The following is a 24170-nucleotide window of genomic DNA, read 5'->3' as shown; positions in this document are numbered from 1 at the left end:
GTTGTTGGTGAAGAGGATGTTGGATCTGATTCCAACATGGATGTGAATGAGCTAAGGATGATTGGCGAGGGGATTACTCAACTCGAAGTGAGGTTGGAAGGGGGTTCGAGGACTATTACGATCCTGATGGACTGTAATCTTCTTGTGAATACCGAGAAAATTATCCCTTCCCTTGTCCCTCTCAGTTCTAAAGTGGAGGGTATGACCCTCAAGGATATGAACGACAGCAACCTGTCGAATAATATTGTTGGCCTCGCCCTTCGAGTGAGTACATTAATTGTTAGTTATTTTTCCTTTGATTTTGTTTCTTCACGGTCTCTAACTTATTTTGTTTGTTTGTAGACGATCATCTTAAAAATTGAGAGTGCTAGTAGGGAGCAGAAGCGCAAAGACATTTACGTGAATTTAAAGGATAAGTGCTTTAGAGTTCTTGAGAAGTACCGAGAGCTTCGGCGTCAGCTTTGTGAGGGCGGCAGTCTGCTCTGAGGGAGGATTTGAAGGACCGAGACGAGGAGCTTGTGCGGATGGTGGGGAAGTGCAGTGACATGGGGGAGACGTTAAGGAGCAAAGAGGAAGAGCTTGAGCTCAGCAAGGGGGCCGAAGCCTAGTGTAGCGATCTCCAAGCTCAGGTGGTTTCGCTGCTTGCCCAACCTGAGGAGTGTCTATTCAGGGTGGAGGCTCTAAGTGGCGTGGTCATCGAGAAGGCAGAGGATTTAGAGAAGGTAGAGTCCGCTCGATTTGAGGCTTTGAGGAAGGCAGACTCTTTTGAGGTGGTGATTCGGACTCTCCGTTCCGAGCGAGAGAATGACTTAGCAATAACAAAGCTTAAAGAGGAGTGCCTCGATGAGAGGATTGGAGAGTTGGAGAAAGAGACTTCTTATCTCTATGATCGAGTCGTTAATTTGGAGGTCTAGAAGGCTCAACTGTTGGCACAACCATCTTCTTCCCGTACTTTAGATTTTCCTAACGTTCCTCGGGAATTGTACGAGGAGTGGATTCATATCGAGGCCTAGTTAGATGTGTTTCTAGATCTTCATAAGGTGGGATTTGTCTCTAAAGTCGCCTTCGAAAATGTTCATGTTAAAGCTCGTGAAGCTTGAGTCGCTTGTGGGTATGATCGCGCTATGTATGAGGACGGTGATGACGAGGGGGATGAGGGTGTGTACCAACTCGAGGAGAATGCCTGGTATGATGATGCATATCCTGCGGGCGAAGGTGGTGATGGCCAAGGAGGTAATGTATTGAGGACCAAGTCGGCGGGGATGTTGAAGGCCGTGATGGTAGTGTCCATTAGTTCTCTTTAGATTTTTTTGTATATGTTTCTGTTGGCTTCTTCACGAGCCTATTGTAAATAATTTTTTAAGTATATGAAATGTTAGAGTGTTTCCTTGCATATTCTTCTCTTCCTGTGCTTTATTTTCTATACTTGTGTATATTTTTGTTTCTTTGTTGGAGTGTGGCCGAGGGCCGATGGGAGTTTGTTCCAGCGAGATCGAACATAATATTTTGTTAGATTACGGTCGAGGTCTAGTAGGTGTTTGTTCGAGCGGGGTAGAACATAACCTTTCATTAAATTGCGACCAAGGGCCGATAGGTGTTTGTTCGAGCAGGGTCGAACATAACCTTTTTATTTAATTGCGGCTGAGGGCCAGTAGGTGTTTGTTTGAGCGAGGTCAAACATAACCTTTCATTAAATTGTGGCCGAGGGCCGATAGGTGTTTGTTCGAGCGGGTTCGAATATAACCTTTCATTAAATTGTGGCTGAGGGCCGGTATGTGTTTGTTCAAGGGGGGTCGAACATAACCTTTTATTAAATTATGGTCGAGGGTCCGTAGGTGTTTGTTCGAGCGAGGTCAAACATAACCTTTCATTAAATTATGGCTGAGGGACGGTAGGTGTTTGTTCGAGCGGGGTCGAACATAACCTAAATGCAAGAAAGATGTGTTGATAAGCGTAAAGTATATTGCCTTGACAGTGTTGTTTTGGTTACATACTTGGAGTAATTTACAGATTTTTTGATTGTTGGTTGGCATTCTAGTCCTAGTCCCGGTCTATCTAGTCCATTCATTGGTCGATCTGGATAATATTGAGAGGTTGAGCAATGAATTAGTAACCATAACCCTACCTTCGCTTAATTTAATTCGAAACGTTCCATTCGCCACCTTGTTAAAAACCTCCTTGAGAAAACCCAAATGGGACAAAACTCAAGTGAGGGAAAAAATGTACTGCTTGAAAGACGTTTTTCTCTCAGAAGTTGAAGTATTTGAGGTGGCTGATATTTCAATTGTTTGATAGCAGCTTTCCTTCCATTGTCTCTAATTGGAACGAACCCTTGTTTGCTTTGGTTGTGATTTTATATAGACCATCCCAATTTGTTCCCAACTTGCCTTCCCTAGGATTTTTGCTTGCTTGAGTTTTAGCTTTCAGTACTTAGTCCCCGACTTTGAGCGGCTTGATCTTTTCTTTCTAATTGTAATAGCGTTCTACTTTTTGTTTTTGGGCGACCATTCTTATGTAGGTCATATCTCTTCGTTCGTCGACTTCGTCGAGTTCCTGTCTTCTGCTCCCATCATTACTCGTGTCGCTCTCATAGGAGTATCTTAGGCTGGGTTCTCTGACCTCGACTGGTATTACTTCCTCAGTCCTGTAGACCAAAAAGTAGGGCGTCTCTCCTGTGATTTTTTTGGAGTTGTTCGGTAGGCCCATAATACTTCTGGTAGTATTTCCGGCCACAGTCCCTTGGAGTCTTCGAGCTTCTTCTTCTTGATGTTTAGTATTGACTTGTTGGAGAACTCTGCTTGTCTGTTACCAACGAGGTGATACGGGGTCAAGAGTATCCTCTTGATATGCCATTTCTCGAAGAATGCGGAGGTTTTCTTTTCTGTGAACTGGGGTCCGTTGTCACGACTGATTTCTTTGGGAAGGCTGAATCGGCAGATGATGTTTCTCCATATAAAGGTGATTACTTCATGTTCCCGTATTTGGGTGAATTCTCCTGCTTCCACCCACTTAGAGAAATAGTCAGTTAACACCAAAAGGAATCGTACATTACCTAGCCCTGCTAGTAGAGGGCCCACGATGTCCATTCCACATTTGATGAACGGCCAAGGGGATGTGACTGAGTGGAGGTGCTCACCTTCTTGGAGAATCATTGGGGTGTACTTTTGGCACTGCTAGCATCTCTTTACGAAGTCCGCAACATCATTTTTCATGGTGGGTCAGTAATATCTTACCCGTATGAGGCATCTGACCAGTGCCTGGTTGCTGGAGTGAGCCCCGCAATGGAATTTGTGAACTTCTTCAAAGATGCGCTGAGTTTGGTTCAGGCCCAAGCATTTTGCCAGAGGGGATGCCATGGGTCCTCTTGTACAAATCGCTGCAGAGGATATTGTACCTAGCCGCTTGCATTCTTAGTTTCTTGGCCTCTTTTTTGTCTCTATGGAGTGTGTCGTCCTACAGGTGTGCGACAATACAATTGTGCCAGTCCCAAGTTAAGTTCATGGTTCTTACCTCGACTTGTTCTAATGATGAGTTGACAAGATGGACCATGTTTTTGTCTCCGATTGTGATGTTTTTGGTGGTAGCGACTAGTTTGGCGAGGCCAGCTGTCTCGACATTTTGTGCTCATGGGATTTGGTCGAGCTGACATTCTTCGAACTCAGGTAGTAGCTTGTAGATTTTGGTCTGGTATTTTTGCAATCTTTGTTCCTTGATTTGGAAAGTCTGTGTGACTTGATTGACTATGAGCTGGGAATCGCAGCGCAGTTTCAACCGTTTTGCTCCATATTTGAGTGCTAGTCTTAGACCTGCAATTACAGCCGTATACTCAGCCTCATTGTTAGTCATATCCGGGCATCTTATGGACTAGCAAATCATTTCGCATGTTGGGACTTCGAGTACGAGTCCCAGTCCGCTCCCCGATATGTTGTAAGCGCCATCGGTATATAGGACCCAGAGGTCTTGTGTTTGGAGGGAGGTTTGGATGGCTTCCCTTTCGACTTCAGGCATTATTTTTGCGCTAATGTCGGCTACGAAGTCGGAGAGCACTTGGTAGTCAAGAGTTTCGGTATCCAATTAATGGCTTTGATTTGTTCTGGGTTGACCTCGATCCATCGCTGTGATACCAGAAAACCCAAGAACTTTCCCGAGGCTACACCGAATGCGCATTTCTCCGGGTTCAACTTCATTCCATACCATCTAAGTATGTCGAAAGTTTCTTTCAAATGATCGATGTGATCTTCTACCCTTTTGGACTTGACAAGCATGTCGTCTATATATACCTCCATTGTTTTGCCGAGCTGGTCTTTGAAAAACTTTGTCACCAACCTTTGATAAGTAGCTCCTACGTTCTTTAGTCCAAAAGGCATGACCCTATAGCAATACGCCTCTTGGTGGGTGATGAACGTGGTTGTTTCCTGATCTTCTTCTTCCATAAGGATCTGATTATAGCCTGAGTAAGCGTCCAAGAAACTTAGTAGCTCATGCCATGCCATTGCGTCAATGAGTTGGTCGATATGTGGCAACGAGAACAAATCCTTTGGGCATACATTGTTCAAATCTGTGAAATCCACACACATACGCCATTTCCCACTCTTCTTTTGACCATCACTACGTTAGCGACCCATTTGGGGTACTTCGCTTCCCTGATGGAACCATTTTCTAACAGTTTTTCCACCTCCTCGCGAACTGCATCATTAATTATGGAGTTGAATATACGTCTGACCTGTCTCATTGGGGTTGGAGTGGGTTGACATTTAATTTGTGTATGGCGGCATATCTACATGGCTAAAAGCAAATAAATTTGTGTTAGATGTTAAGAATTGACTGAATTTACCTGGTTCCCGAAGATTACAGCTGATATAGGCCTTCTTGCTGTGGTCGTTGAGATCCAACTGAACAGGGTCGAGGTCTTCTATGGTCGACCCAGCAGCTTCGACTATATTAGGGTCCTTGATGACGTCATCTATTTCATCTTGCTCCGACCTCAACCATGTTGATTGCTATGCCTCTTTCCTTTTTCTTTTCTCTGTTGGGTGGCCATACTGTCTAAGGAAATGTGGTAGCATTCCGATGATGTGAGATATTCTCCGCGTATGTTGAAAATTCCCCATAGAGTTGGGAATTTAATCACTTGGTATAAGCTGGAGGGGACAGCTTTCATGGGATATATCCATGGTCGTCCCACTATGGCGCTGTACGCAGTGGCTTGGTCCATGATGTGGAACGTTGTCTCCAGAGTTACGCCGCTGGCCAAAATGGGGAGTGTAATTTCCTTGAATGTTCGTTCAACTGCAGTGTTAAAACCAGTTAGCGTGATACAGCGCGACACTATCTTATCTTTAAGTCTTATTTGGGTAAGTACTCGGGGATGGATAATGCACACGCCGCTTCCGTCATCTACCATAATGTGTTTAACATCGGTATCTAAAATTCATAAAGTAATAACGAGGGCATCATTATGTGGAAAAGTCAAATCGTCAGCGTTCGACTTGTCGAAGATGATACTTTCTTCAAGTTCGTCATACCATTCGCGGGTGATGGATCGCTTGAGTTAGTTGGTAGTGGTGAACTTCACACTATTGATAGAGGCATCATCGCCGCCGTCGATAATCATGTTGAATTATTGATGGTACAAGCTGGTGAGGGAGGCTTTGGCGGTCCTTGGTGTTCGCGTCCTTTAGCGAAATTGGTTCTTCCCCTGTCGCTTAGCATCTCTTTGAGGTTCCTTTGTCGCAACATGTTCACAACTTCTTGCCTGAGGGCGATGCAATCTTTGATTTTGTGCCCTCGTTCCTGGTGGAACTCATAGAGGGCATCAGACTTCTTGGTGTTCGGGTCTGATCTCATCTTCGGCGACTATTTTACTTTTGGTTCGAGCTTCTCTAGGGCGTAGACTACCTCTGTAGGTGACACACAAAAATTGTGAGTAGATAATAAGGGAGGCGTACCTCTTTCATTACAATGAGTTCCTGCCCTTGGCCTGGATGGGCCTTCTTCGTGGCGGGGGAGAGGGAGGGGGGAGGGAAGAGGCACATCGGCCGTCCTGATATACGGTTGCTTAAATTGAGGTTAGTCAATGAGTTGGTCCGTTGAGGTCGTCCTCATCTGCACGGACCTCGGCACAATAGGCATTGTGGATTTCGTCCCAAGTGGTTGGGGGATACTTCATCAGCTGACTCAACAATTTTTTGGTTGCTCTCGAACCATATCTACTCAGCCCATTCTGAAAGGTTGTGACCTCCATACCTTTGGATACATTTGGTAGAGTCATCTTTACTCGATTGAACCGGGCGAGTAAGTTCCTTAGCCCCTCTTCCAAGGACTGCCTGACGGCAAATATGTTGTTAACTCTCGCCTTGGACTTCTTGGTTCCGGCATAGGCGGTTACAAATTTATCGGCTATTTCTTCGAAGGTTTCTATGGAGCGAGCTAGTAGCTATGAATATCACGCCAATGCTCCTCCCGTGAGGGTTTCGCCAAACTTTTACAGCAAAATGGAGGGCACTTGTTCTTTGGTGAGGTCGTTGCCTTTCACGGCTATGACATAATGAGTCACGTGATCTTCACGATCGGTCATGTCGTCGTATATCCTGAGCAAGGATTTATATTAGCTAACAATAATATCTTTATATAGGGTGGCATTTTGAAGGTCTTTGGTAAGGTATGCGGGGCTGCATCGTCACTATAGGCTATAATATCGTATAGTCAGCCGGCGTCCCTTTTTGGCAGCAGCTTAGGAGCGCCTGATGGTAAGCTATAATCTCGTATTTTAGTCATTTATTGCACTTTAATTTACTGCACTTTATTCTTTTTGAGATTTAATTGCTAGAGTTTTGCACTTATTGTGTGTTTTATGCCTTGTAGGAGTGATTCCGAGCTATGTAGATGTTATGAAATATTTTATGCCTTGTTAACATGCCAATTAGCCATGCCTCGAGGAGTTTTTTCACAGTTATGGGTGTCCCTTCCTCTGCAGACGTGAAGGCTCCTTTACCGCAGGGTTTTGTTATGCTGCACTGTGGGGGCGCTGACCCATCTCGTCTAAGGGATGTACTGAGCGTCGTGCCCTCATCTGTTATTTCACAGCTTTCGTTGATGACATTCATGAGGTTGGTTGGGAGGTCACTTGTTATCATCGTCCTTTCTTCTCGGTTACTTGTCATGTAGGGTTTTGTGTACACAAAGAGAGGAGGTCAAATTGTTTGATCAGAAAATATAGTTCTTGGTTCAAATAATTAAATTTATGTGAACAAGGATTAATCTTATCTAACAATAATATCCATTGATATGATTGTTAAAAAGCAGTAAATATTGTATGGGTCTGGTCGGACGATGGTAATAATATGTAATAGATGTTCGAGAAACCAAGAGTAATAATATAGCATTCAATGATAATGAATAGCAATAAACGGTATTTAAGTAAATAGGAGAAATAATTCACCCAATAAATGATGGAATGGGTGGATGTTCCTCTTGACAATTATGAATGATAGACAAATCCTTGAATATTCGAGTTATTCTCGAATCTGATGGGAAAGTATGAACAAGAATCTTAGTGAAAATGTGGTATTTGTATCTTAGCAAGAGAGAGGGACGAATCTTTTTGTCAAAGTGTGTTCTTTACAAATGAATATCACATGCCCCTATCATTGTCTCTTTTTCTATTTATATATTATATGGGACATGTTCCTAAGAAATCCTAATAGTACAAGTGGAGGGAATATCCATTAGAATATTCTCTTTAATGTCCTATCTCGAAAACTAGCCGTTACAGCTTTGTTAACAGACCTCGACCTCGTCCCTTGTTGGCACCTCGACTACGACTCTTGTTGATAACGGCCCTTGTTGACTACGACTCTTGTTGACTCTTCGGCCACAGACTTTGCTGCTTCTTGGGTTATCTCGACAAATAACGACTCGGAAATTCTTTCCTTAATATTATCTTGGATTAAATATTCCAGAGACAGATTTTGACCCATACAACCCGTGCCAAGTCAAACTCGGCTCTTCAAATGGAACCCAAAAGATGGTTTGAGATATTTTACGAAAAAAAAAAGTATAGTAACTTGTAAGTAAAGATTTTTTAACTCAGTTTTTTTAGCAGGGGGTTTGAACTTAAAAATGTGAGACTTAAAAATAATAATTTTTAAAGTTAAGTTGACAAATTTTTTAAAAAATAAATTGTATTTGAATATATATTTCATTTGAAAATATCTTTCAGTTTTATGAGTAAAAATATTATTTACTTGAAAAAATGACAATTGTTATACATTTCTTGTGTTTCATTTTAGGTGATGTTATTTCCTTATGAGTTTAACTTAAATATACATCATTAGAGTCACATTTGTCTATTATAATATGTAAATTATCTTATTTATGAGATTACAAATCACACTTTTTGAGTAACCTAATAATGTGAAATTTTTTAACTTGTCTGTATATAGGATAAACTTTATTAGACTATTCTGAAAACGAATTACTTTTTTTATATTTTAAAATAATTTACTTTTGAATTTTCTAGTTTATTCTTAATGGTGTGCTTTTAAAGTCACACAAAAAAATATAAAAAACAAAGATTAACACTCTAATTTAAAAAAAAAAATCTTTCTTTATTATCGTCCGTACCAAGTCAAAACCGTCTCTTCAAACGAAACCCAAAAAATGGATTGAGATATTTTACGAGGAAAATAAAGTATAATAACTTGCAATTAAAGATTTTCAAACTCACTTTTTTTTAGCCGGGGGTTTGGACTTAAAAATGTGAGACTTAACAATAATAATTTTTAAAGTTAAGTTGAAATTTCTTTTAAAAATAAATTATATTTGGATATATATTTTACTTGAAAATATATTAAAGTTTTATGAGTAAAAATGTTATTTACTTGAAAAAATGGGCACTTTTAAAATAATATTTGAAACTAATCTTCAAAAATTCATTGCTTGTCACGACCCAAAATCTAACCCGTCGTGATGGTGCCTATCGTGGTACTAGGCAACCCGACCTTTCATAAAACGGGGATAAAACCCAATTAAAATATAAGTACGGAAAAATAGCCCGACATCGGGGTGTCACTAAGTCACGAGCATTTAACAACCAATCTAGAAAATAGAGTCTACTACACTCTCCCAGATGCCAAAATAAGAGAGAAAAGATAATAAGAAAGGAGAAACAAGGACTGCGGACGCCGACAGCTACCTCGTAAGTCTCCGATAGTCAGCTCGCGCACAAACTCAGTGACCGCCAGAACCGTATACACTTGGATCTACATATGAAGTGCATGGTGTAGCATGAGTACAACCAACTCAGCAAGTAACATAATTAAATAAGGAACTGAGAAGCAGTGACGAGCTATAAAAATACAGTTCATTTCAAAGGTTTTCAGTAAAGAGTGAACATGCTTTCAATTCATGTGGTGTAAGTCAAATCAGTTCGAGCTCAAGTAAAACAGATATGAACCTTCTAGAAATTTCATCACAACAACAAATAAATAACTAAGTGCAACATTAAATAAAAGCAAGTACAAACTCTCAAGGCAACAGTCACTCAACTCATCTCAACAGCTCATACTCTCAGCTCTCAGCCCTCAATATACATTCTCAATAGGTACATGCGCTCACTGGGGGTGTGCAGACTCCGGAGGGGCTCCTTTCAGCCCAAGCGCTATATCGTTGCGGCGTGCAGCCCGACCCAATCATATAAGTAGCCATAAGGCTCGTTGCGGCGTGCAACCCGATCCATATAACCTCACATAGCTCACAGCTCGGCACTCAGGCCCTATCTCAGTCACTAACCTCTCCAGCCCTTCGGGCTCATAGAATATCATAATAATCAGCCCAAATAGAGAATACAACAAGTATCAACAAGAACTGAGAGGGAACAAAGATGTAACACACAAGTAAGACTGGGAATGAGTACAAGGAAACAATTAGCAGTCAATTCAACAAGTATACGACCGCTGCGGGTCCCAACAACGATATCATATGACCTAAACATAGTTTCTAACATGAAAGGCAATCAATTGCTCAAAGACAAGGACAAACAAGTAATAACAATGGCTATTCGACTTTACAGTCTCACGGGACGGACCAAGTCATAATCCCTCACGGTGCACGCTCACACGCCCGTCACCTAACATGTGCGTCACCTCCAAACACTCATATCATACCAATTCTCGGGGTTTCATACCCTCAAAACCAGATTTAAGACTGTTACTTACCTCAATCCAAGCAGAAAAATATCCTACTCCGCGATGCCTTTGCCTCTCAAATCGGCCTCCAAACGTCCTGAATCTAGTCACAAGTAATACAACATAATCAATAAAGGCTAAAGATGTCAATTCCACAAGAAAACTACTAAATTAAAGCCAAAATCCGAAATCGACTCAAACCCGGGCCCCCGGGCCCACGTCTCGAAATCTGACAAAAGTTACAAAACCAGAAAGACCATTCACTCACGAGTCTAACCATACCAAATTTATCAAAATCCAACCTCATTTGGTCACTCAAATCCCCAAAATCAACTCTCCGACTCTTAAGTCTTAAATCCCCCAAATTTCTAGTTCAAATCCCTAATTAGATGATGAATAAAGCCATGGATTCACGAAATTTATACCATTATGGCGTAGAATCACTTACCCCAACGTTTCTTCTTGAAAACCTTTGAAAAATCACCTCTCTCCCGAATTCCTCAAGACCAAAATTGGAAAATGAAAGACAAAACCTCGAGCTCGCGTTTTCTGCCCAGCAAAACCGTACATGCAGTCCTAGTTCCGCACCTGCAGAACCGCATCTGCGAAAAGAGCTCCGCTTCTGCGAAAATTCATTAAAAGACTGACTCTGCTCCTGCGATCACCTGACCGCATCTGCGGCCATCGCAGATGCGGGGCCCAAGCTGCACTTGCGATCCAACTGCGCATATGTGCCTCTTAATCTGCTTCTACGACCACCGCAGATGTAGGATTTCCATCGCACCCGCGGTCTGAGCCCAGGCCTTCCTTATCCACACTTGTGGCTCTTCCTTCGCTCCTGCGGCCTCGCACCTGCGGTTCCCATTCCGCAGGTGCGGAAACACCAGCAACAACAGCTTGAACTGCATTTTTCCAACTTCAAACGATTCGTTAACCACTTGGAATCACCCTGAGGCCCTCGGGACCTCAATCAAACATACCAATAGGTCATATAACCCTATACGAACTTAGTCGAATCCTCGAATCACTCAAAACAACATCAAAATACCAAATTACACTCGAATTCAAGCCTAAGAACTTCTAAACTTTCGAATTCCGCATATTGTGCCGAAACCTATCAAACCACGTATGAATGACCTCAAATTTTACACACACATCAAAAATGATACCACGAACCTACTCGAACTTCCGGAATTCCATTCCGACCCCGATATCAAAATTCCACTACCGATCAAAATTGCCAAAATTCTAACTTTCGCCAATTCAAGCCAAATTCTACTACGGACCTCCAAATCACATTCTGGATGCGCTCCTAAGTCCAAAATCACCTAACGGAGCTAACGGAACCATCAAAATTCAAATCCGAGATCGTTTACACATAAGTCAATATCCGGTTGACTTTTCCAACTTAAGCTTCTAATAAAGAGACTAAGCGTCTCAATTTAGCTCTGAAACCATTCTGGACCCGAACTAACTAACCCGGCATATTATAATATAGCTGAAGAACACAAAAGAAGCAGGAAATGGGGTAAACGGGGCTAACACTCTCGAAATGGACGACCGGATCGTTATATCCTCCCCCTCTTAAACAAACGTTCGTCCTCGAACGAGCATAGAGACATAATTGAAGTGGTGAAAATAAGAGGATAACGGCTGCGCATAACATGCTCGGTCTCCCAAGTTGCCTCCTCGACCGGCTGACCTATCCACTGCACCTTTACTGAAGCTATATCCTTTGACCTCAACTTCCGAACCTGCCACTCCAAAATGGCCACTGGCTCTACATTATAAGTCATATCACCATCTAACTGAACCGTGCTAAAATCCAAAACATGGGACGGATCGTTGATATACTTCCGAAGCATAGAAACATGAAATGCTGGATGCATACTCGACAAGCTAGGTGGCAAGGCAAACTTGTAAGCCACTTCCCCTATCCTCTAAAGTACCTCAAAAGGCCCAATGAACCGGGGGCTCAACTTGCCCCTCTTCCCAAACCTCACAACACCCTTCATGGGTGATACTTTCAGCAGAACTTTCTCCACGGCCATGAAAGACACATCACGGACCTTCCTGTCAGCATAGCTCTTCTGCCTAGACTGCGTTGTGCGAAGCCACTCCTGAATCAATTTCACCTTGTCTAATGCATCCTGGACCAAGTCTGTACCCAAGAGCCTAGCCTCACCCAGCTCAAACTATCCCACCGGAGATCTACACCGCCTCCCATATAAAGCCTCGTACGAAGCCATCTGAATGCTCGACTGATAACTGTTGTTATATACAAACTCCACTACCGGAAGAAACTAGTCCCATGAACCCCCAAAATCAATGACACAAGCACGTAACATGTCCTCCAATATCTGGATAGTGCGCTCGGACTGTTCGTCCGTCTGAGGGTGAAAGGATGTGCTCAACTCAACCTGAGTACCCAACTATCGTTGCATGGCCCTCCAAAACTACGATGTAAACTGTGTGCCTCTATCTGAAATGATAAAAACTGGGACACCATGAAGCCGAACAATCTCTCGGATGTAAATCTCAGCCAACCACTCTGAAGAGTAAGTGGTACCAACTGGAATGAAGTGCGCGGACTTGGTCAGCCGATCCACAATCACCCAAATAGCATCGAACTTCCTCGAAGTCCGTAGGAGCCCAACTACGAAATCTATGGTGATTCGCTCCCACTTTCACTCTGGGATCTCTAACCTCTGAAGCAAGCCTCCCGGTCTCTGATGCTCATACTTAACCTGCTGACAGTTGAGACACCGAGCCGCAATCCCAACTATATCTTTCTTCATCCTCCTCCACCAATAGTGCTGTCTCAAATTTTGGTACATTTTCCGGGCACCCGGATGAATGGAATACCGCGAACTGTGGGCCTCCTAAAGAATCAACTCCCGAAGCCCATCCACATTGGGCACACATATCCGGTCTTGCATTCTCAACACGCCATCATCACCAATAGTCACATCTCTAGCATCACCTTGCCGAACCCTGTCCTGGAGGACGAGCAGATAGGGGTCATCATACTAACGCTCCCTGATACAATCATAAAGATAAGACCTAGAGACCACACAAGCCAATACCCGACTCGGCTCCGAAATGTCCAATCTGACAAGATGGCTAGCTAAGGCCCGAACATCCAATGCTAAGGGTCTCTCTGCTACCGGAAGATACGCTAAACTCACCAAACTCACCGACTAGCAACTCAAGGCATCGGCCACTACATTGGCCTTCCCGGGATGGTACATAATGGTGATATCATAGTCCTGGAGAATCTCCAACCACCTCCGCTGATGCAAGTTAATATCCTTCTATTTGAACAGGTGCTGCAAACTCTGATGATCAATGTAAATCTCACAATGGACCCCGTACAAGTAGTGCCACTAAATATTCAAGGCGTGAACAATATCTGCTAACGTAAGATCATGGACACAATAGTTCTTCTCATGGGTCTTCAACTGGCGCGAAGCATAAGCAATCACTCTACCCTCTTGTATCAGAACACACCCAATACCGATCCGCGAGGCATCACAATACACTGTGTAGGAACCAGAAGCTGATAGCAGAACTAGAACTGGAGCCATGGTCAAGGAAGTCTTGAGCTTCTGAAAGCTCTCCTCGCACTCATCCGACAACTGAATGGAACACCCTTTTGGGTCAATCTGGTCAAGGGCGATGCAATAGATGAAAACCCTTCACAAAACGATGGTAATAGCCCGCCAAACCAAGAAAGCTCCTAATCTCCGTGGTTGAGGACGATCTGAGCCAACTCTACACCGCCTATATCTTCTTTAGATCCACCTGAATACCCTCACTGGACACCACGTGTCCCAAAAACGCCACTAAATTGAGCCAAAACTCACACTTGGAGAACTTTGCATAAAGCTTCTCCTCCCTCAATCTTTGTAACACAATCCTCAGATGCTAGGCATGCTCCTCCTGGCTACGCGAGTACACAAGGATATCATCAATGAATACAATAACGAACGAGTCCAAATAAGGCTGAAACACACTGTTCATCAAATGCATGAACGTTGTTGGGGTGTTAGTCAGCCCAAAAGACATCACAAGGAACTTATAATGGCCATATCGTATCCTGAAAGCTGTCTTAAGAATATCCGAATCCTGAATCTTTAGTTGGTGATACCCTGACCTCAAATCAATCTTGGAGAACACCATCGCTCCCTGCAGCTGGTCAAACAAATCATCAATGTGCGGCAAAGGATACTTATTCTTGACTGTGACCTTGTTCAACTATCTGTAATCAATGCACATTCTCATAGTACCATCCTTCTTCTTTACAAATAGAACCGGTGCACCCCAAGGTAACACGCTAGGCCGAATAAACCCCTTATCAAGGAGTTCCTGAAGTTGTCCCTTCAACTCCTTCAACTCCGCCGGTGCCATACGATACGGTGGAATAGAAATGGGTTGAGTGCCCGGCACCAAATCAATACCGAAGCCAATGTCCCTGTCAGGCGGCATGCCCGACAAGTCTGCAGGAAACACATCCGGGAAATCACACACCACAGGAACAGAATCAATAGCAGGGACCTCTGCACTAACATCCCTCACAAAAGCCAAATAAGATAGACAACCCTTCTCAACCATCCGCTGAGCCTTCAAGTATGAAATCACTATACTGGAAACATAGTCTATAGAATCGCTCCACTCAACTCTCGGCAACCCCGGCATCGCTAACGTCACGGTCTTAGCGTGACAATCTAAAACAACATGACATGGAGACAACCAATCCATACCCAATATCACGTCAAAATCAACCTTACTAAGCAACAAGAGATCCTCTCTAGTCTCCAGACTCCCAATAGTCATCACACATGACCGATATACACGATCCACAATAATAGTATCACCCACAGGAGTAGATACATGAATAGATGAAACTAAAGACTCACGGGGCATATCCAAAAAATGAGCGAAATATGAGGAAACATATGAATAAGTGGAACCAAGGTCAAATAATACAGAGGCATCTCTATGGCAAACTGAGACAATACATGTAATCACAGTGTCTGAAGCAATGACATCTGGACTAGAAGGAAGAGCATAGAAACGGGCCTAGCTACCCCCCGATCGGCCTCTGCCTCTCAGGCGACCCCTAACTGACTCAGCTCCTCCCCTAGCTAGCTGAGCGGGTGGTGAAGAGACTGGTGCTGATGTCGTAGACTAGCACCTCTATTGATCCGGACCTCTCATAAGGCGGGGATAATGTCTCCTGATGTGGCCAAACTCTCCACACTTATAGCAACTTCCCAATGCTGGTGCTGGGGACTGAAGGGAGCCTCGAGCACCGGGATGACTAGTAGAAGGACCTGGCATAGACGAGCTCTGACCCCATGGAGCACGGGACGAACTCTGAGCTGGGAGGGCACTGAGAGATGAATAGCCCTACTGATCGCTGTGTGAACCATGGCCAAATGATGCACCACGGTGGACTGGGCAAGCCATCTGAGCATGTCTGAAAGGACGACCCCTACCGTGGTGGAACTGCCCCCAGAAGGAACACCGCTAAATCCACCCTGTCCACGAGGCCTCTTGGCCTCCCTCTCAACCCTCTCCTGACTGCGAACCATCTCAATATGACGCGCAATGTCGACAACCTCATCAAAAGTAGCACCAGACACTCTCTCTCTCTCTCTGGTCATAAGCAATCGCAGATGAAAAGTGAGGCCATCTATAAACCTCTTGATCCTCTCCCTGTCTGTGGGAACCAACCAGATAGCATGACAGGCCAACTTCGAGAATCGTATCTCATACTACGTCACAGACATATCACCCTAACGAAGCTGCTCAAATTGCCTACGCAGCTCCTCTCTGCGGGACTGTGGTACGAACTTCTCCAGGAATAGACCGGAGAACTGCTGCCATGTAAGGGGTGTTACGCCGACTGGCCTACGCCTCTTGTAAGCCTCCCACCAACTGAAGGCAGCCCCAGAAAACTGAAAAGTTGTGAACGATACCCCACTGGCCTCTAAAATACTTGTTGTACGAAGTATCCTCTGCCACATGTCCAAGAAACCCTGTGCATCCTCTCCCTCGGTACCACTGAAAGATGGAGGTTGGAGTCTCCCAATCCTCTCCAATCTACGCTGCTCATCCTCAGGCATAACATGAACCATATAGTCCTGAGCAGCTGCAATCGGCTGGGCTGGTGGTGCCCCCGGTGTCTGGAATCCCTGTACCACCTGCTCTGGTGTGCGGGCAGCGGGAGTTTGAGCACCTCCACCGGCCTGAGAAGTGGCTACTGTGGCCGGAACAGAGACCGCCTGAGCAAGACTGGTACACGCAGTCAGAATCTGAACTAAGGCCTCCGAAGGCTTGGAATCACAAGAGGCATAGGTGGTGCCTGAGTTGTTGCATCAACAACTGGAATCTGGTCCTGATCTGGGGCAACTGGTGGATTTGCAGGTACTGCCCCAGCTGTTGTGCGGGCTGCATCTCTGCCCCTACCGCGGCCTTTACCGTAACCTCGGCCTCTCACGACCTTGGCTGGGGGTACTGGTGGCTGTCCATCTTGCCCGGTAGTACGAGTCTTCACCATCTATGAGCGAATGAAACATAAGATGTTTAGTTATTAGAATCAACAGATTCGCACGACAAGAATTTAAGAATGTGAAATTTCCTAAGGGTTCTGCAGCCTCTCAAAGATAAGTACAGACGTCTCTGTACCGATCCGCAAGACTCTACAAAACCTGCTCATGACTCGTGAGACCTATGTAACCTAGGCTCTGATACCAACTTGTCATGACCCAAAACCTAGCGTGTCGTGATGGCGCCTATCGTGGTACTAGGCAAGCCAACCTTTCCAAAACACTTTCAAAATTTAAAAGAAATAAATTAAGACATTTAAAATAACCGAAGTTTTTTTATAAAACGGGGGGAAAACCCAATTAAAACATAAGTGCGGAAAAATAGCCCGACGTCGGGGTGTCACTAAGTCACGAGAATCTAACAACCAATCTAGAAAATAGAGTCTACTACAATCTGTGCCAAATGCCAAAATAAGAGAGAAAACATAATAAGAGAGGAGAAACAAGGACTGCGGACGCCGGCAGCTACCTCGCAAGTCTCCAATAGTTATCTCGCACACGAACTCAGTGACTGTCAGAACCGTACACACCTGGATCTGCATATGAAGTGCAGGGTGTAGCATGAATACAACAAACTCGGCAAGTAACAGAATTAAATAAGGAACTGAGAAGCAGTGACGAGCTATAAAAATACAGCTCATTTCAAAAAATTTCAGTAAAGAGTGAACATGCTTTCAATTTCGGTGGTGTAAGTCAAATCAGTTCGAGCTCAAGTAAAACAGATATGAATCTTCCAGAAATTTCACCACAACAACAGATAACAACTAAGTGCAACAATAAATAAAAGCAGGTACAGCCTCTCAAGGCAGCAGTCACTCAACTCATTTCAACAGCTCATACTCTCGGCTCTCAGCCCTCAATACACACTCTCAATAGGTACCTGCGCTCACTGGGGGTGTGCAGACTCCAGAGGGGCTCCTTTCAGCCCAAGCGCTATATCGCTGTGGCATTCAGACCGATCCAATCATATAAGTATCCATAAGGCTCGTCGCGACATACAACCCAATCCACAATCCATAAATAGCCATAAGGCTCGTTGTGGCGTGCAACCCGATCCATATAACCTCACATAGCTCACAGCTCGGTACTCAGGCCCTATCTCATTCACTAACCTCTCCAGCCCCTCGGGCTCACAGAATATCATAATAATCAGCCCAAATAGAGAATACAACAAGTATCAACAAGTACTGAGAGGGAATAGAGATGTAACACACAAGTAAGACTGTGACTGAGTACAAGACAGTAATTAGCAGTCAATTTAATAAGAATACAACCATTACGGGTCCCAACAACGATATCATAGGGCCTAAGCATGGTTTCTAACATGAAAGGCAGTCAATTGCTTAAAGACAACGAAAAACAAGTAATAACAATAGCTATTCGACTTTACAGTCTTACGGGACGGACCAAGTCACAATCCCTCGCGATGCACGCTCACACGCCCGTCACCTAGCATGTGCGTTACCTCCAAACACTCACATCATACCAATTCTCGGGGTTTCATACCCTCAAAACCAGATTTAAGACTGTTACTTACCTCAATTCGAGCAGAAAAGCATCCTACTTCGCGATGCCTTTACTTCTCAAATCGGCCTCCAAACGTCCCCAATCTAGCCACAAGTAATACAACACAATCAATAAAGGCTAAAGAGATCAATTCCACAAGAAAACTACTAAATTAGAGCCAAAATCCGAAATCGACTCAAATCTGGGCCCCCGGGCCCACGTTTCGAAATCTGACAAACGTCACAAAACCCAAAAGCCCATTCACTCAAGAGTCTAGCCATACCAAATTTATCAAATTCCGACTTCATTTGGTCACTCAAATCCCCAAAATCCACTCTCCAACTCTCAAGACTTAAATCCCACAAATTTCTAGTTCAAATCCCTAATTAGATGATGAATAAAGCCATGGATTCACGAAATGTATACCATTATGGCTTAGAATCACTTACCCCAACGTTGCTCCTTGAAAACCTTTGAAAAATCGCCTCTCTCCCGAATTCCTCAAGTCCAAAATTGGAAAATTAAAGACAAAACCTCGAGCTGGTGTATTCTGCCCAGCATAACCGCACACGCAGTCCTAGTTCCGCACCTGCGGAACCGCATCTGCCAAAAGAGCTCCGCTTCTGAGGAAATTCATTAAAAGACTGACTCCGCTCCTACGATCACTTGACCACATCTGGAGCCATCGCAGATGCGGGGCCCAAGCCGGACTTGCGATCCAACTGCGCATCTGCGCCTCTTAATTTGCTTTTGCGACCACCGCAAATGCGGGATTTCTATCGCACCCGCGGTCTGAGCCCAGGCCTTCCTTAGCCGCACCTGCGGCTCTTCCTTCACTCCTGCGGCCTCGCACCTGTGGTTCCCATTCCGCAGGTGCAGAAACACCAGCAGCAGCAGCTTCAACTGCATTTTGCCAACTTCAAACGATCCGTTAACCACCCAGAATCACCCCGAGGCCCTCGGGACCTCAACCAAATATACCAACAGGTCATATAACCCTATACTAACTTATTCAAATCCTCGAATCACTCAAAATAACATCAAAATATCAAATTACACTCGGATTAAAGCCTAAGAACTTTTAAACTGCCAAATTTCGCATATGGTGCCGAAACATATCAAACCACATCTGAATGACCTCAAATTTTACACACACATCAAAAATGACACCACGAACCTACTCCAACTTTCAAAATTCTATTCCGACCCCGATATCAAAATTTCACTACCGACCAAAATTGCCAAAATTCTAACTTTCAACAATTCAAGCCAAATTATACTACGGGCCTCTAAATCACATTCCGGATGTGCTCCTAAGTCCAAAATCACCTAACGGAGCTAACAGAACCATAAAAATTCAAATATGAGATCGTTTACACATAAGTCAATATCTGATTGACTTTTCCAACTTAAGCTTCTAATAAAAAGACTAAGTGTCTCAATTTAGCTCCGAAACCATTCCGGATCCGAACCAACTAACCCGGCATATTATAATATAGCTGAAGAACACAAAAGAAGCAAGAAATATGGGAAACGGGACTAACACTCTCGAAACGACCGGCCGGGTCATTACAGTGTTGTTATAAAATAAATATTGTAAAGTAAAGACAAGTATAGAGAGAAATTGATATATTATTCAAACTTCAAACTTATGTACATAATGAACTGAAAACTCCTTTATTTATAGAATAAATGAAGAAGCAGCGAGGCTTTTCAGGAAATAGCTTCAAGGTTTTTCTTTAGCTGCTTGTAAGTTGTCTACATGAGCTGCTTGTAAACTGCCTGTTTAATAAGAAGTTGCTACAAATTATTTCATTGAGTTGCTTGCAACTTGCCTGCATCGGCTGCTTGTAGATAAACTTCAACAGAGTACTAAATGGATAATCTTCTTTAGGAAGATTATCTATAGCGGAGTAATAAATGGATATCCACAATATAATATTTTCATAACACTCCCCTTTGGATGTTCATTAAAAGATAATGTGCCTCGTTAAAACCTTACTAGGAAAAATCCAGTGGAAAAAATCTCAGTGAAGAAAAAAGAGTACACATATTTAGTAATACGCATTTCTAGCTGCCTCATTAAAAACCTTATAAGAAAAATCCCATGGGAAAAAGCTTAGTTAGGAAAAAAGAGTACAAAGCGTATTTCACTCCCCCTGATGAAAACCTTATTTCAAATATTTGAGTCTCCACATTTCAATCTTGTATAATTCTCTAAAGTTGAAGTTGTCAAAGATTTAGTGAACAAATCTGTTGGAATGTCACTTGAACGGATTTGTTGCACATCGATGTCACCATTTTTCTGAAGATCATGTGTGTAGAATAATTCTGGTGAAATGTGCTACGTTCTATCTCCTTTTATAAATCCTCCCTTCAATTGGGCTATACATGCAGCATTGTCTTAATTTAAAATTGTGGGTCTTTTCTCACATTCCAAACCACATTTTTCTCGAATAAAATAAATTATTGATCTCAACCATATGCATTCCCTACTTGCTTCATGAATAGCTATTATCTCAGTATGATTTGAAGAAGTAGCAACAATTAATTGCTTTGTGGAGCGCCATGATATGACAGTACCTCCACATGTAAACACGTACCCGGTTTGAGATCTAACTTTATGGGGATCGGATAAATAACATGCATCTGTATAACCAACAAGATCTGCACTACCTTTGTTAGCATAAAACAAACCCATATCAAGAGTTCCCTTTAAATATCACAATATATGCTTAATCCCGTTCCAATGTCTCCGTGTAGGAAAAGAGCTATATCTTGCTAGTAAATTAATAGAAAATACTATGTCAGGCCTTGTAATATTAGCAAGATACATTAGTGCACCAATTGCACTGAGATAGGGTACTTTGTGACCAAGAAGTTCCTCATCCTCTTCTGGAGGTCGGAACGGGTCCTTATTCACTTCAAGTGATCGAACAACCATTGGTGTACTGAATGGGTGCACTTTGTCCATGTAAACGCATTTTAAGACCCTTTCTGTATAGGCAGATTGATGTATAAAGATCTCGTCTGCTAAATGTTCAATTTGCAGTCCAAGACAAAGTTTTGTCTTTCCAAGATCTTTCATCTCAAATTCTTTTTTAAGATATTCAATTGCATTTTGGAGCTCTTTTGGAGTTTCAACAAGATTTATATCATCAACATAAACAACAAGTATAACAAATTCTGAAGCCATTTTTTTTATAAAAATACATGGACAAATAACATCATTTATGTAACCTTCTTTCAACAAATATTCACTAAGGTGATTATACCGTACAAAGATCTTTGTAATCTGATTGAATATATTTCCCGAGATTTCGAATATGCTTCAGGCATTTTAAATCCTTCATGAATTTTCATGTAAATCTCATTATCAAGTGACCCATACAGATAAGTTGTAACCACATCCATCATATGTATTTCAAGCCTTTCACGTAAGACTAAATTGATGAGATATCGAAATGTTATGGCATCCATAACGGGTGAATAAGTTTCTTCATAATCGACTCCAGGTCGTTATGAGAATACTTGTGCGACAAGGTGAGCCTTGTATCTTTCAACTTCATTTTGGTCATTCCTTTTTCGCACAAAACCCCATTTATGACCAACTGGTTTTATACCAGCAGGTGTTTGGACTACTGATCCAAAGACCTCTCTTTTAGCAAATGCGTTCAATTCTAATTGAATTGCCCCTTGCCATTTTGGCCAATCAGATCTTTGTCGACATTCTTAGACAGACTGGGGTTCAAAATCCTCACTATCTTGCATAATGTTAAGTGCAACATTATAAGCAAAAATATTATCCACCACTATTTCAGATCGATTTAAATTAATCCCATCACCAGTAGAACTTATTAAAAGTTCCCCGCTCACTTGAGTCTCGGGTTCAGTGATTTCTTCAGGAATCTCAGAACTAATCAGATCTTGGGTCTCTTCAGGAGATCCTTTTATAGTATCATTTTGATCATTTGACGATTTTCTTTTTCGAGGATTTAGATCCTTAGAACCCAAAGGCCTACCACGCTTTAGGAGTGCTTTAGGTTCACTAGCTCTCATGCTAGTAGATGGTCCTGCTGGGACATTAATTCGGATAGGCACACTCTCTGCAGGGATATGTGACTTAGTTATCCTTTTCAAATCAGTAAATGCGTCTTGCATTTGATTAGCTATATTTTATAAATGGATGGTCTTTTGGACCTCCTGATTACATATAGGGGTACGTGGATCAAAATGAGATAATGATAAAAATTTCACACAATTTCTCTTTTGATTTTATTTTTCTCTCCCCCTAATTGTGGGAAATTTGTTTTATCAAACCGACAATCTGCAAATCGAGCAATAAATAAATCTCTCATCTATGGTTCAAGATAGAGAATAATAGAGGGTGATTCAAACCCAACATATATTCCTAACCTTCTCTGCGGGCCCATCTTACTACGATGTGGTGGTGCTACTGGCACATATACAACACATCCAAAAATTCGTAGATGGGCAATATTTGGTTCATGAAAAAAAACTAATTGTGACGGAAAATTTTTATTATAATGTGTCAGTCTGATACGGATAAGTGATGATGCATGCAAGATAGCATGGCTCCAAACAGTAGTGGGCAATTTTATTTTCATAAGTAGTGGTCTTGCTATCTGTAATGACCCGACCGGTCATTTTGAGTATTACAACTCCGTTCCCCCATTTACTGCTCTATTACTGATTTATAACTGTATTATGACCTATCAGATTAGTTAGTTTGGGTCTGGAGAGATTTCGGAATGAATTGAGACACTTAGTCTCATAATGGAAATTTTAAGTTGGAAAAGTCGACTGGATGTCGACTTATGTGTAAATGACCTCAGATTTGAATTCTGATGATTCCAGTAGCTCCGTATGGTGATTTTGGACTTAGGAGCATTTCCGAAAAATTATTTGGAGGTCCGTGGAATAAGGCTTGAAATGGCAAAAGTTGAATTTTGGGAAGTTTGATCGGAGGGTTGACTTTTTGTTATCGAGGTCGGAATCTGATTCTGAAAAATTTGAATAGGTCTGTAATGTAAAATGTGACTTGTGTGCAAAATTTGAAGTCATTCCGCATTGATTTGATATGTTTCGGCACAAGATATAGAATTAAAAAGTTCAAAGTTCATAGATTTTAATTTGAGGTGTGATTCGTCGTTTTGATGTTGTTTGATGTGATTTGAGGCCTCGAGTAGGTCTGTGGTATGTTTTAGGACTTGTTAGTGTATTTGGTTGAGGTCCCGGGGGCCTCAGGTGAGTTTTGGACGAGGTTCAGATCAATTTTATTTTGTATTGCATTGTTGAAGGCTGTAGGCTCTGGTGTTTCCGCATCTGCGGAAGAATGAATGCAGATGCGAGTCCGTAGATGCGGATAGTTGGTCGCAAAAGTGAAGGAAGGCTGGGCTGAAATTGATCGCAGAAGCGGGAAATTGGGGAGCATCTGCGGCCCCGCAGAAGCGAAGGTCTTGGGCACAGAAGCGAGTTGTTGCATAGGTGCGGCGTTGTTCCCTCATAAACGGTTGCGCAGGAGCGAGCCCAGGCTCCACAGATGCGAAAATCCTGGGTAGAACCCTTTAAGTTTGGGGTTTCGCTATTTTTCACCATTTTCGGATTTTGGAGGTCAGTTTGGGCGATTTTGGAGAGGAATGTTTCCACACAACTTTGGGTAAGTGTTCTTGACTCCCTTATGATTATATTCCATGAATTAATCTTTGTTTTCGACGTTAGAATATTGATTTTTTGAGATAAATCAGAGGAATTTTCTATAATTTCATAAAATGAATTTTCGAGATTTGAACACCGATTCGGAGTTGGATTTGAGTGAAATTTGTATGGTTGAACTTCTAAT

Source organism: Nicotiana tomentosiformis, chromosome 12 (genome assembly GCF_000390325.3).
Source record: "Nicotiana tomentosiformis chromosome 12, ASM39032v3, whole genome shotgun sequence".
NCBI classification, from domain to species: domain Eukaryota; kingdom Viridiplantae; phylum Streptophyta; class Magnoliopsida; order Solanales; family Solanaceae; genus Nicotiana; species Nicotiana tomentosiformis.
Note: the sequence above shows the minus strand (reverse complement) of the source record.